This window comes from Chanodichthys erythropterus, chromosome 20, assembly GCF_024489055.1.
Source record: "Chanodichthys erythropterus isolate Z2021 chromosome 20, ASM2448905v1, whole genome shotgun sequence".
Taxonomy (NCBI): Eukaryota; Metazoa; Chordata; class Actinopteri; order Cypriniformes; family Xenocyprididae; genus Chanodichthys; species Chanodichthys erythropterus.
In genome coordinates this window covers 35,209,539-35,219,538 of record NC_090240.1, presented here as the reverse complement: position 1 = coordinate 35,219,538, position 10,000 = coordinate 35,209,539, and the positions used below count along the sequence as shown (strand labels likewise).

General features: G+C 42.2%; 1 protein-coding gene and 1 long non-coding RNA gene across 2 annotated transcripts in view; one reads left to right on the top strand and one right to left on the bottom strand.

The window, feature by feature from the left end:
* The window catches only part of LOC137008706 (uncharacterized), an 86,556-nt gene extending 85,458 nt beyond the window's left edge, over positions 1 to 1,098 (bottom strand). The window contains exons 1-2 of the long non-coding RNA XR_010892803.1: positions 692 to 1,098; positions 88 to 310 (exon numbers count right to left, since the gene is read on the bottom strand). This is a non-coding gene — a long non-coding RNA (uncharacterized lncRNA). The remainder of the gene's footprint in view (positions 1 to 87; positions 311 to 691) is intronic.
* Positions 1 to 10,000, top strand: part of si:rp71-80o10.4 (uncharacterized protein LOC100307105 homolog) — a 123,312-nt gene that overhangs the window by 90,780 nt on the left and 22,532 nt on the right. The window lies entirely within an intron of this gene.

Here is a 10,000-nt window from a genome sequence, read left to right as displayed (position 1 = left end):
CATAGAAGTACAAATGTCTTTTCTTTGTCCATGAGGAACATCTCCATCCAAAACACACAAAAAAAGAAGAGTTATTCGATTTCCTACCATTCGCAGAGTTCAGAAAATCTTTTGTTTCCACAGAAAATCCAAGAACAACTCAAGGGAGGCTCGCCAGTCCAAACCTTCCTCAAAACCACTGGAAGGCCGGGACAAATCCAGAATATAGGCATCGGTACATCTCGTCACATCGGACAGGACAGCAATCCAATTTGGACAAGGGCAGAACAGGGAAAACAGAACAAAACCAAACAAAACAAAAAAACCTGACCTTGAACAAACAAGGTCATGAAAATATCATGAATATCTTCATTGTAACAACATACAATAAAGTTATCAATCACTATACATCATTCAAATTACACAGAACTTGAGTATTCTGAAAATATGTACATGTATCTTTTCAAATAAAGAATATTTTCTTCATATATGCAACGTCTGTGACTATTTTTCCAACATAGCGCACTAATTATTATATGACTGACAACTTTTCGTCACATACTTGAGCACACCGTTAGCTCTTATGTACTAAAAACAGCATTACACATTTTTTTCATATATAAATCAGTCACAAATTCAATTTCTCTTGCTTTTTCCACTTAAACAATAATAATAATTCAACTGTGATGAATAACAAGGCAAAGTGACTTACCAAGGAGATCTTTAAACTCACAGAAAATTCCAGAATGGAGCGGTTAGAACGCGTCCGATTTAAACCCTTTTCTTTAACCTTTTTAATAAAAAAATACACTTCGTAAACACTTTAGCAACACTCTGTCGCTAGTAAAATATATGCATATCACCATTAACTTTTATATTTTACAAATTGAATGTCCATTTCACTCACATTACAATATCAACGTCATTCACAACCAATGGAAAATAAAATGCGTCACTTCACTTACATCAATCCATCGATAAAACACATCCAGAAGATTATTTCTATGTTTCTGTTCCGCGGAGCGTCAGCAAACACCGCGCTCATCAGCACCTATGCACGATAGAGAGAGCTGCCTCTGACTCCACGAGAAAACCTCGTGCAAAATCCGGAAACTAATTCCTCGGCTGCGCCACATTCTGCGCTCTCATTGGCTCACGTTGTATTAAAAACTACTCTCTATTGGTCACATTAATAACCAAGTAAAATATATGTTTATATAAAATTAATATTTTCTTTTATAATAGCACTCATTTTTAAGTAGTTCTCAATAGTTTTGTTTATATATTAGTATGTCTATATATTAATAACTTTATTTCTATATTACTCTGGTAACCTTGGTTACACTTCCCCCTCCTGAATCATAGCACGTCCCTGTGCTTGGGAGTCGTTAAGTCACACAGGTGAGACTGCATTGAGTCCAGCATCATGACTTATATAATCAGATTCCTCCACTGATTCAGAAAGTGCAGAACTCAATCCTTGCAATAAAGATTGAATGACTGAAATCAAGGGATTTCCCAGCCGTGCATACTGCAACTTGTCTGGTGGTCTACTCTGCCTTTTTGAACGTCTTGGAGCCATATCTCCTGCATTCTTGGGCACAGCTGAAATGCCTGGAAGATGTCTGACAGGGGGTGAGTCAGGATAAGGAGTAACATTATTTTCATGGGCATCTGGTCCAGTTTCATTGACCACATCATATGACTCATCTGATAGCTCACTTGATTCATCACATTCGTTTTCTGAGATTACTTTTGCTAATCCCTCTTCTCTACTTCTTTCAGGTTCACCTCCAGAGGCGTCTGGCTCTGCATGGTGCATCACAGGTGAGTTCCTCTCAACTCCATCACTAATCGGGTTTTGTTCAACAGGTGAATCATGTCTTGACTGATCCAGGACAGTGGATTGTGGACTTACGGAATCAACTACAGGTAAGTTTCTGGTAACCGATGAACTCTCTGACTCATGAGTTGGTCTTTCTTCTGGAATAACTCTAGTAGTGAACTCCAAAGATTCTCCAGGTACATCAAGGTGAATAGATTCACTCTCAGATTCAGAATAACTATGCTCAGTTTCTGCTTCGGTAGCATCCTTGATTCTGGATTGGGCTCTGGTTCTAGGCCTACGATGTTCTTTTTGCTGGACAGATTCTTCGAACTCAGTGTTGGGCAAATACCCACAGGGCAGAAGTAAATCGCGATGCAAAGTACGCACTGGACTTTCCTTCCCTTCTGGCCGAACTGTATACACGGGAATACCACTGCTTTTCTTTAACACAATATAGACGTCAGGTTCCCATCTATCCGCTATTTTGTGTTTTCCTCTTAGCCGGACATTCCTTACTAGGACTCGGTCACCTATATCCAGAATGGAAGCAACTACATTTCGATCGAACCTCCTCTTGTTTCTTCCCGCTACTTTCATAGCATTGCGAGTTGCGAGCTGGTAACTCTCTTCTAACCGGTCCTTAAGAGATTTCACATACTGTGAGTGAGACTGGGAGGAGTCATTGACTTGGAGTCCGAAAGCAAGATCCACGGGCAATCGAGGCTGGCGTCCGAACATCATTTCGTAAGGCGAGTACCCTGTTACATCGTTCTTGGTGCAGTTGTATGCGTGCACAAGCGGTTTAACAAATTCCTTCCAGTGGGCCTTTTTGTCGTTTTCCAGGGTTCCTAACATTTGCAGAAGGGTCCTGTTGAACCGCTCCACTGGGTTCCCTCTTGGGTGATAGGGAGTCGTCCTCACCTTACGGATACCCGCAACTTTGCACAGCTCTTGAATAGTTCGGGATTCGAAATCTGGGCCCTGATCACTATGCAATTTTTCTGGGAAGCCATAGTGCAGTAAGAAATGATCCCAAAGACATCTGGCCACAGTCCGAGCCTTTTGATCTTTGGTAGGTATCGCAATGGCATATTTTGTAAAATGGTCTGTGATGACCAATATATCCTTTGCGTTGCTACTGTCTGGCTCTACGGACAGGAAGTCCATACAGACCAGCTCCAAGGGCCTGCTGGTCTGTATGTTCACTAAAGGAGCTGCTCTCTGTGGTGGAGCCTTCCTCCGAATACAACGCTGACAGGTTTTGATCTTTTTCTCTACAGCATCAGCCATTTTAGGCCAATAGAACCTGGAACGGAGGAGATCAAGAGTCCGCTCCAGCCCTAAATGACCCATGTCATCATGAAGACTGGTGAGTACCATCTGTCGTAGATCCCTGGGTAACACTAGCTGGCTCAACACTCTACCTTGATCCATTCTTTTCCTATACAACACTCCATTCTTGATTTCGAGCTTATTCCACTCTCTCATCCACATAGCCATGGTAGGTGACTGGTATGTTCTACCAAGGGGTTTTTCACCAGACTCTAGGTACTCCAGGAGCTCCTTCAACTCTGGATCTGCTCGTTGTTGGGCTGCTAAATTTTCCTCAGAGAGGTGAGGGATCACAGGTAAGCCATGATCATATTCTTCCTGGAATCCTTGGGGTAATGCACTCGCATCCATCATCATGGACTCTGCTAATGTGATCAAAACAAGGCGTCCATCCTTTGACTGGCTCACTTGATGCTTCTCACACACAGCCTTCACTGCTTCTGGTAGTATCACCGACAGATCTTCATTGGTTTCAGCTAGATGATTCAGAGTGAATTGTTTAATCCTCTCCTGTTCTTTTTGAGACTCCAGATCATTCAACAGCTGACCGTTTGGACGTCTGGACAACCCATCAGCATCCTGGTTTTGGGCTCCTGCTCTATATTGGATTTTGAAATTATACGCTGATAACCCAGACAGCCATCTATAACTGGTGGAGTCCAATTTGGCAGAAGTCAAGATGTAAGTTAAGGGGTTACTGTCGGTGACCACAGTAAATTCAGCCCCGTACAAATAGTCACTGAACTTTGAGGTAACTGCCCACTTGAGGGCCAGAAACTCAAGTTTATGAGCGGGATATCTGGCTTCGCTCTTAGTTAGTCCTCGACTAGCATAAGCAAGGACCCTCAACTGGCCTTCCTGTTCTTGATATAATGCAGCACCTAGGCCTATGGTGCTGGCGTCAGTGTGCAATACGTATGGCAATCTAGGGTCAGCGTATCCCAAAACCGGTGCAGTTGTTAATTTCTCCACAATTTTCTCAAATGCTTCCTGACAAGAAGCATCCCATCTGTCTCCCAGCTTTTCTTTCGGGTCATAGTAATGACGATTAACGTCTTTACACTTCCTCCCTTTTCGAATTGGGGGATATCCAGCAGTGAGGTTGTTGAGTGGCTTGACTATTTTAGAAAAGTCCTGAACGAACCTCCTATAATACCCGGCAAATCCCAAGAATGATTTCAGCTCTTTGAGAGTCTGGGGCCTTGGCCAGGTTTTAATGGCCTCGATTTTCGCTGGGTCCGTTTCTACACCTCGTTGAGAGACAATATGTCCCAAATATCGCACTGAGGTCTGAAAAAATTTACATTTCTCAGGCGAGAGTTTCAAGCCATATTCCTTCAGACGGGTAAGTACCTGCAATAGTCGACGTTCATGTTCTTCAAGTGTCTCCGAAAAAACTATAAGGTCGTCTATGAAAACTAGCACCTCTTTCCGGTTCAGATGACCCATACAGCGCTCCATGAGCCTTTGGAAGGTACTGGGAGCATTTGTGATTCCCTGCGGCATCCTATTGAACTCCCAAAATCCTTGTGGGCACACGAAGGCTGTCTTGTGTTTATCCGCTTCCTCCATTTCGATTTGATAGTACCCCGACTTCAAATCCAGAACGGAGAACCACTTCGAGCCGTTTAATACGGAAAACACCTCTTCCAAGTTGGGAAGCGCATAGGCGTCCTTTATAGTTTGGGAGTTAAGTTTTCTAAAGTCGATACATAGGCGTACGGAATTATCCTTCTTCCTCACCACCACTATAGGAGAGGCAAAGGGAGACTCAGATTCCCTGATAATTCCAGCAGCCAACAAGTCTTGCAGGTGTTTGCGAACAGCATCGACATCCTGTGGGTGAATGGGCCTAGCTCGATGTTTGAAGGGAGTTTCATCACTAAGTTTGATGTGATGTCTCACTTTATCTGTATGCCCAAAATCCATGTCATGTAAGGCAAAAACCTCAGGCATCGTGTTCAGTAGAGCTGATATTCGGGTCCTCCACTCTGCTGGTACAGGGGAATCACCAAAATCAAATTTTATCTGTGAGCTGCCAGAGTTCAGTTGAGTATAAGGAGCATCATGTCTTGGCTGTGTCTCAATCACACGCTGAACAGCATACATTTCAGCTATCACAGCTTTTGGTGGAACAGCAATGTCAGTCTGGGTGTCGTTTCTCACCACTACAGGTATACTATTGGAGCGTTTAGCAGGCAAAGTATATAATCCGCTAGCCACTAATAATCCACCTGGCATAGAAGACATTTCTGGCTGCCCTAAAGTTATCAGGCCTTCTGGAGAACAGCGACTTATATGCACAACTCCATCAAGAACAGCTACACTCCCTGCTGACACAGTTTTAGGAGTAGTTCCTCCCAATGTCACACATCCCAGAACTTCAGTGCTCATTTGCTTATGTCTGACATCCAGAATTTTGAGTACTGCTCGATATCCATTAAAAGCTGGATTGAGGCTTCCTGAGCTTTCTTGAGCATGGTTCGCATAAAGAGCATCCAGGGAATTGGTTCCCACAAGGACTTGGGGCACGTTCATCAAATCAGGGACCACTAGAGCTAATGTTGTAACTTCTGCTTTTACTCCCAGGAACTCCTTAGGAAATATCAGAGTGAGCTCTACATAGCCTAAGTAGGGAACCGATTGCCCATTTGCTCCCTCCACTTCCAGTAAAGACTCAAGTGGCTTCAACGGGTGATTAGATAGATGATCGTGGTAAAAGGAAAGTGGAATGGTGGTTACTTGGGAACCTGTATCTAGCAAACAATTCACTGGAGTTCCTTCAACAAGCAACTGGGCAGTACACTTCATTCCAACCAATCCTCTTGGTAATTTTCTCTGCATTACTTCTTCACAACACTTGTTGAATACTCTTCTAGGTTTATTAGGGCATGTGGGTCTTTCCTCAGTTTCTGTACGCCCTGCTACAGAGACTGATTGGAGTTTAACCGTGAGGATGCAACTTTGTTATTCAGGTCCCAGTGGGCCTGTTTCTCCCTCAGCTGACGACGTTTGCTTTCTACTTTGGCAGAATTTGGATCATTTTCACAATTTACGGCGATATGACCATCTTCCCCGCAGCGAAAGCAGTATCCTGGACGCGGTCGGGCTGAGGTCAATCCATCCATACTGACTGATTTACTCTCTTCACGTCTTGTCTGCTTGGGCTGTGACATAGCAGAAGGGCTCCTGAACCCGGATGTTCTTTCTGGCTGACGTTTCTGTGAATCTGAGACGGTTAATTGAGCTTTTAACTCTGCAAGCTGTCTTGTTAATTCAGCAATTTCCTCAACTTCTGAGCTTCTGTTCTGGACCTTTTGGGAAACTGCAGCTTGAACCTGGGCTCGTAGTTCAGTCAGTTCTTTTTTCAGCGAAGTCACATCCACTACTTTGGAACAAGCAGGCTGGCACTTCTGGTGAGTCAATGATTGCATGGAGGCAAGTCGAGCATGAATTTCTGATATTTGTTTTCTCATGGAGTCTGTTTCAGGGGCTGCTCCGCTGACTACCTCTTGTGAGTGAGCAGACAACTGATGAGCTGCAGCTCGTGACTTGGAAGTGGCTAGACTTTGTTTAGTCATCCCAAAATGACTCCTCATCCGATCCTCCTTTGAAGCTTGCCGGTCTTCTTCCGCTCTGACAGACACCACAAGTTCAGCGAAGGAAGGTGGGTTATTCTTTCTCCTTTCCAGCTGAAGACTGACAATTAAGCCATTATCCCAGCACCCACGACAGAATTGATTCAACAAACTGCGATCACGCTCCCTCTCTGCAATGCCACCTCTCCTCACCGCTGCACTTAACATCACTTGTAATCGATGCAGGTAGCTGGAAGGCTTTTCTCCCTGATTCTGCAACATCGTCATGAACTTTGCCAGCAGTTCTTCCCCATCCTCCACTGATGCATACACTGACTCTAGCAACTCTAAATATACTGAGGGCGATGATTGTGGGCTAATGTGTTTGATTACGTCAGCAGCAGGTGGAAGCAAGCTGTCTAGAATTCTTCTTGTACGAGACAAGTCTGAAACCGATGGATCATCCAGTAGGAATTGTACACTTGCTCGCCATGTTTCAAAGTCGGGTTCATTGGGTGGGCGTGGAATAGTAGTCACTACTTTCTCCCATTCTCTGTGATGTGGTGGGTGACCCACGGTTATTGACTGAACTGGCAGTACTGAGTCCCCGAGTTTGGGAGTCTGCTACATTACAGGTGGGCAAATGTTCGGTGGGAGGGCCAACTGACCTCATTTTTACTAACTCCTCTTGAAGCACTTCTTCAAAAGATTTGCCAGTAGCATTAGCAATGGCTTTCAATTCTGCTAAATAGCCCTTAGTAGCGTCATCTTTAACTACAGGTGAGTATACACTGCTTAGGGCACGCACAGTGAATATGACATCTGCATCCGAAGTGCTAACAATACTTAAAGGCAACAGAGGGTTCAGGTTTTTCATTGCAGAGCTATGTGCAAACTCTATTATAGCCTGCCGATGAAATTCAGATGTTGGGTCATCAATAAGCAGATTACGACTAATGCTGCCATACCGTACAAGCCATGCTTCTAAGTTTTGGTCAGATTCACTCAATGTTATGCCACCAACTATGACAGCATTGGAAACATTCACGTTTTCTCGTTCCACTATATCCATACTGATAAAACTGAGATAGCTTGTTTTACAGAAAGAATTATCTTTTTGTCGTACTGAGAGGTCACTGTTGTTGTTAGGCAATCAATCTCCTGGCTGGCTCTCGCCAAGTTTTTGTAACGCTTTCTATCTGGCTAATAACTTGTAGATTTAATAAATAATTAACTTGTTATATGCCAATCTATGGACCAGCGTCTCAGAAGGACAGATTCGCTACTGAGAAAGATGCAACACCAACAGTGAACAGACTTGAAGAATAATTCGGTTGAACACACAATGTGTATTTGTTTGACTGCATTCAAAAGGTAAGTTGAATCAATGTGAAATAAAAAAAAATATATATATATTTTTACAATTGAAAATATTGTTTCTGAATTTTCCTATCAATCTTTTGTTTTCACAGGTTTCGTGAAACTTTTCCCTTGATTGTCAACAAGGTAAGTACTTTGTTCACTTTAACTCAGTGTTCAATTCACCCAAAAATTAGTGTTCAAGTATCAAAACCCAAACAATACATCACTTGTCAACCCAGAAAATTGACACTTCTCAATGAAATAAAATAATGTCCTTTGATCTCAAAACCTTCAATTTCTCAGTCTTTCAAGAAAAACAGTTCTTCAAATGGTCCATAGAAGTACAAATGTCTTTTCTTTGTCCATGAGGAACATCTCCATCCAAAACACACAAAAAAAAGAAGAGTTATTCGATTTCCTACCATTCGCAGAGTTCAGAAAATCTTTTGTTTCCACAGAAAATCCAAGAACAACTCAAGGGAGGCTCGCCAGTCCAAACCTTCCTCAAAACCACTGGAAGGCCGGGACAAATCCAGAATATAGGCATCGGTACATCTCGTCACATCGGACAGGACAGCAATCCAATTTGGACAAGGGCAGAACAGGGAAAACAGAACAAAACCAAACAAAACAAAAAAACCTGACCTTGAACAAACAAGGTCATGAAAATATCATGAATATCTTCATTGTAACAACATACAATAAAGTTATCAATCACTATACATCATTCAAATTACACAGAACTTGAGTATTCTGAAAATATGTACATGTATCTTTTCAAATAAAGAATATTTTCTTCATATATGCAACGTCTGTGACTATTTTTCCAACATAGCGCACTAATTATTATATGACTGACAACTTTTCGTCACATACTTGAGCACACCGTTAGCTCTTATGTACTAAAAACAGCATTACACATTTTTTTCATATATAAATCAGTCACAAATTCAATTTCTCTTGCTTTTTCCACTTAAACAATAATAATAATTCAACTGTGATGAATAACAAGGCAAAGTGACTTACCAAGGAGATCTTTAAACTCACAGAAAATTCCAGAATGGAGCGGTTAGAACGCGTCCGATTTAAACCCTTTTCTTTAACCTTTTTAATAAAAAAATACACTTCGTAAACACTTTAGCAACACTCTGTCGCTAGTAAAATATATGCATATCACCATTAACTTTTATATTTTACAAATTGAATGTCCATTTCACTCACATTACAATATCAACGTCATTCACAACCAATGGAAAATAAAATGCGTCACTTCACTTACATCAATCCATCGATAAAACACATCCAGAAGATTATTTCTATGTTTCTGTTCCGCGGAGCGTCAGCAAACACCGCGCTCATCAGCACCTATGCACGATAGAGAGAGCTGCCTCTGACTCCACGAGAAAACCTCGTGCAAAATCCGGAAACTAATTCCTCGGCTGCGCCACATTCTGCGCTCTCATTGGCTCACGTTGTATTAAAAACTACTCTCTATTGGTCACATTAATAACCAAGTAAAATATATGTTTATATAAAATTAATATTTTCTTTTATAATAGCACTCATTTTTAAGTAGTTCTCAATAGTTTTGTTTATATATTAGTATGTCTATATATTAATAACTTTATTTCTATATTACTCTGGTAACCTTGGTTACACTGTCCTGACCCTTGCTTTGTATACCGACCTGTGAGTGATATCTGCCAGTCCTGACCTCTGCCTGTACCTGGATTACGATTCTGTCTACCCTCTGCTGTTCCTGTTTGCTCCTGATTTACCCTGCCTGTACGACCACGCTTACATTGAATAAAACGCTGCACTTGGATCCCCTGCCTGAGTCTCCATTCACAACATAAGGTTAGGGAAAGCTTTGGTGGTATGGGTAGGTTTAAGGGTAGGGGTAAGGTGTAAGGGATGGGTC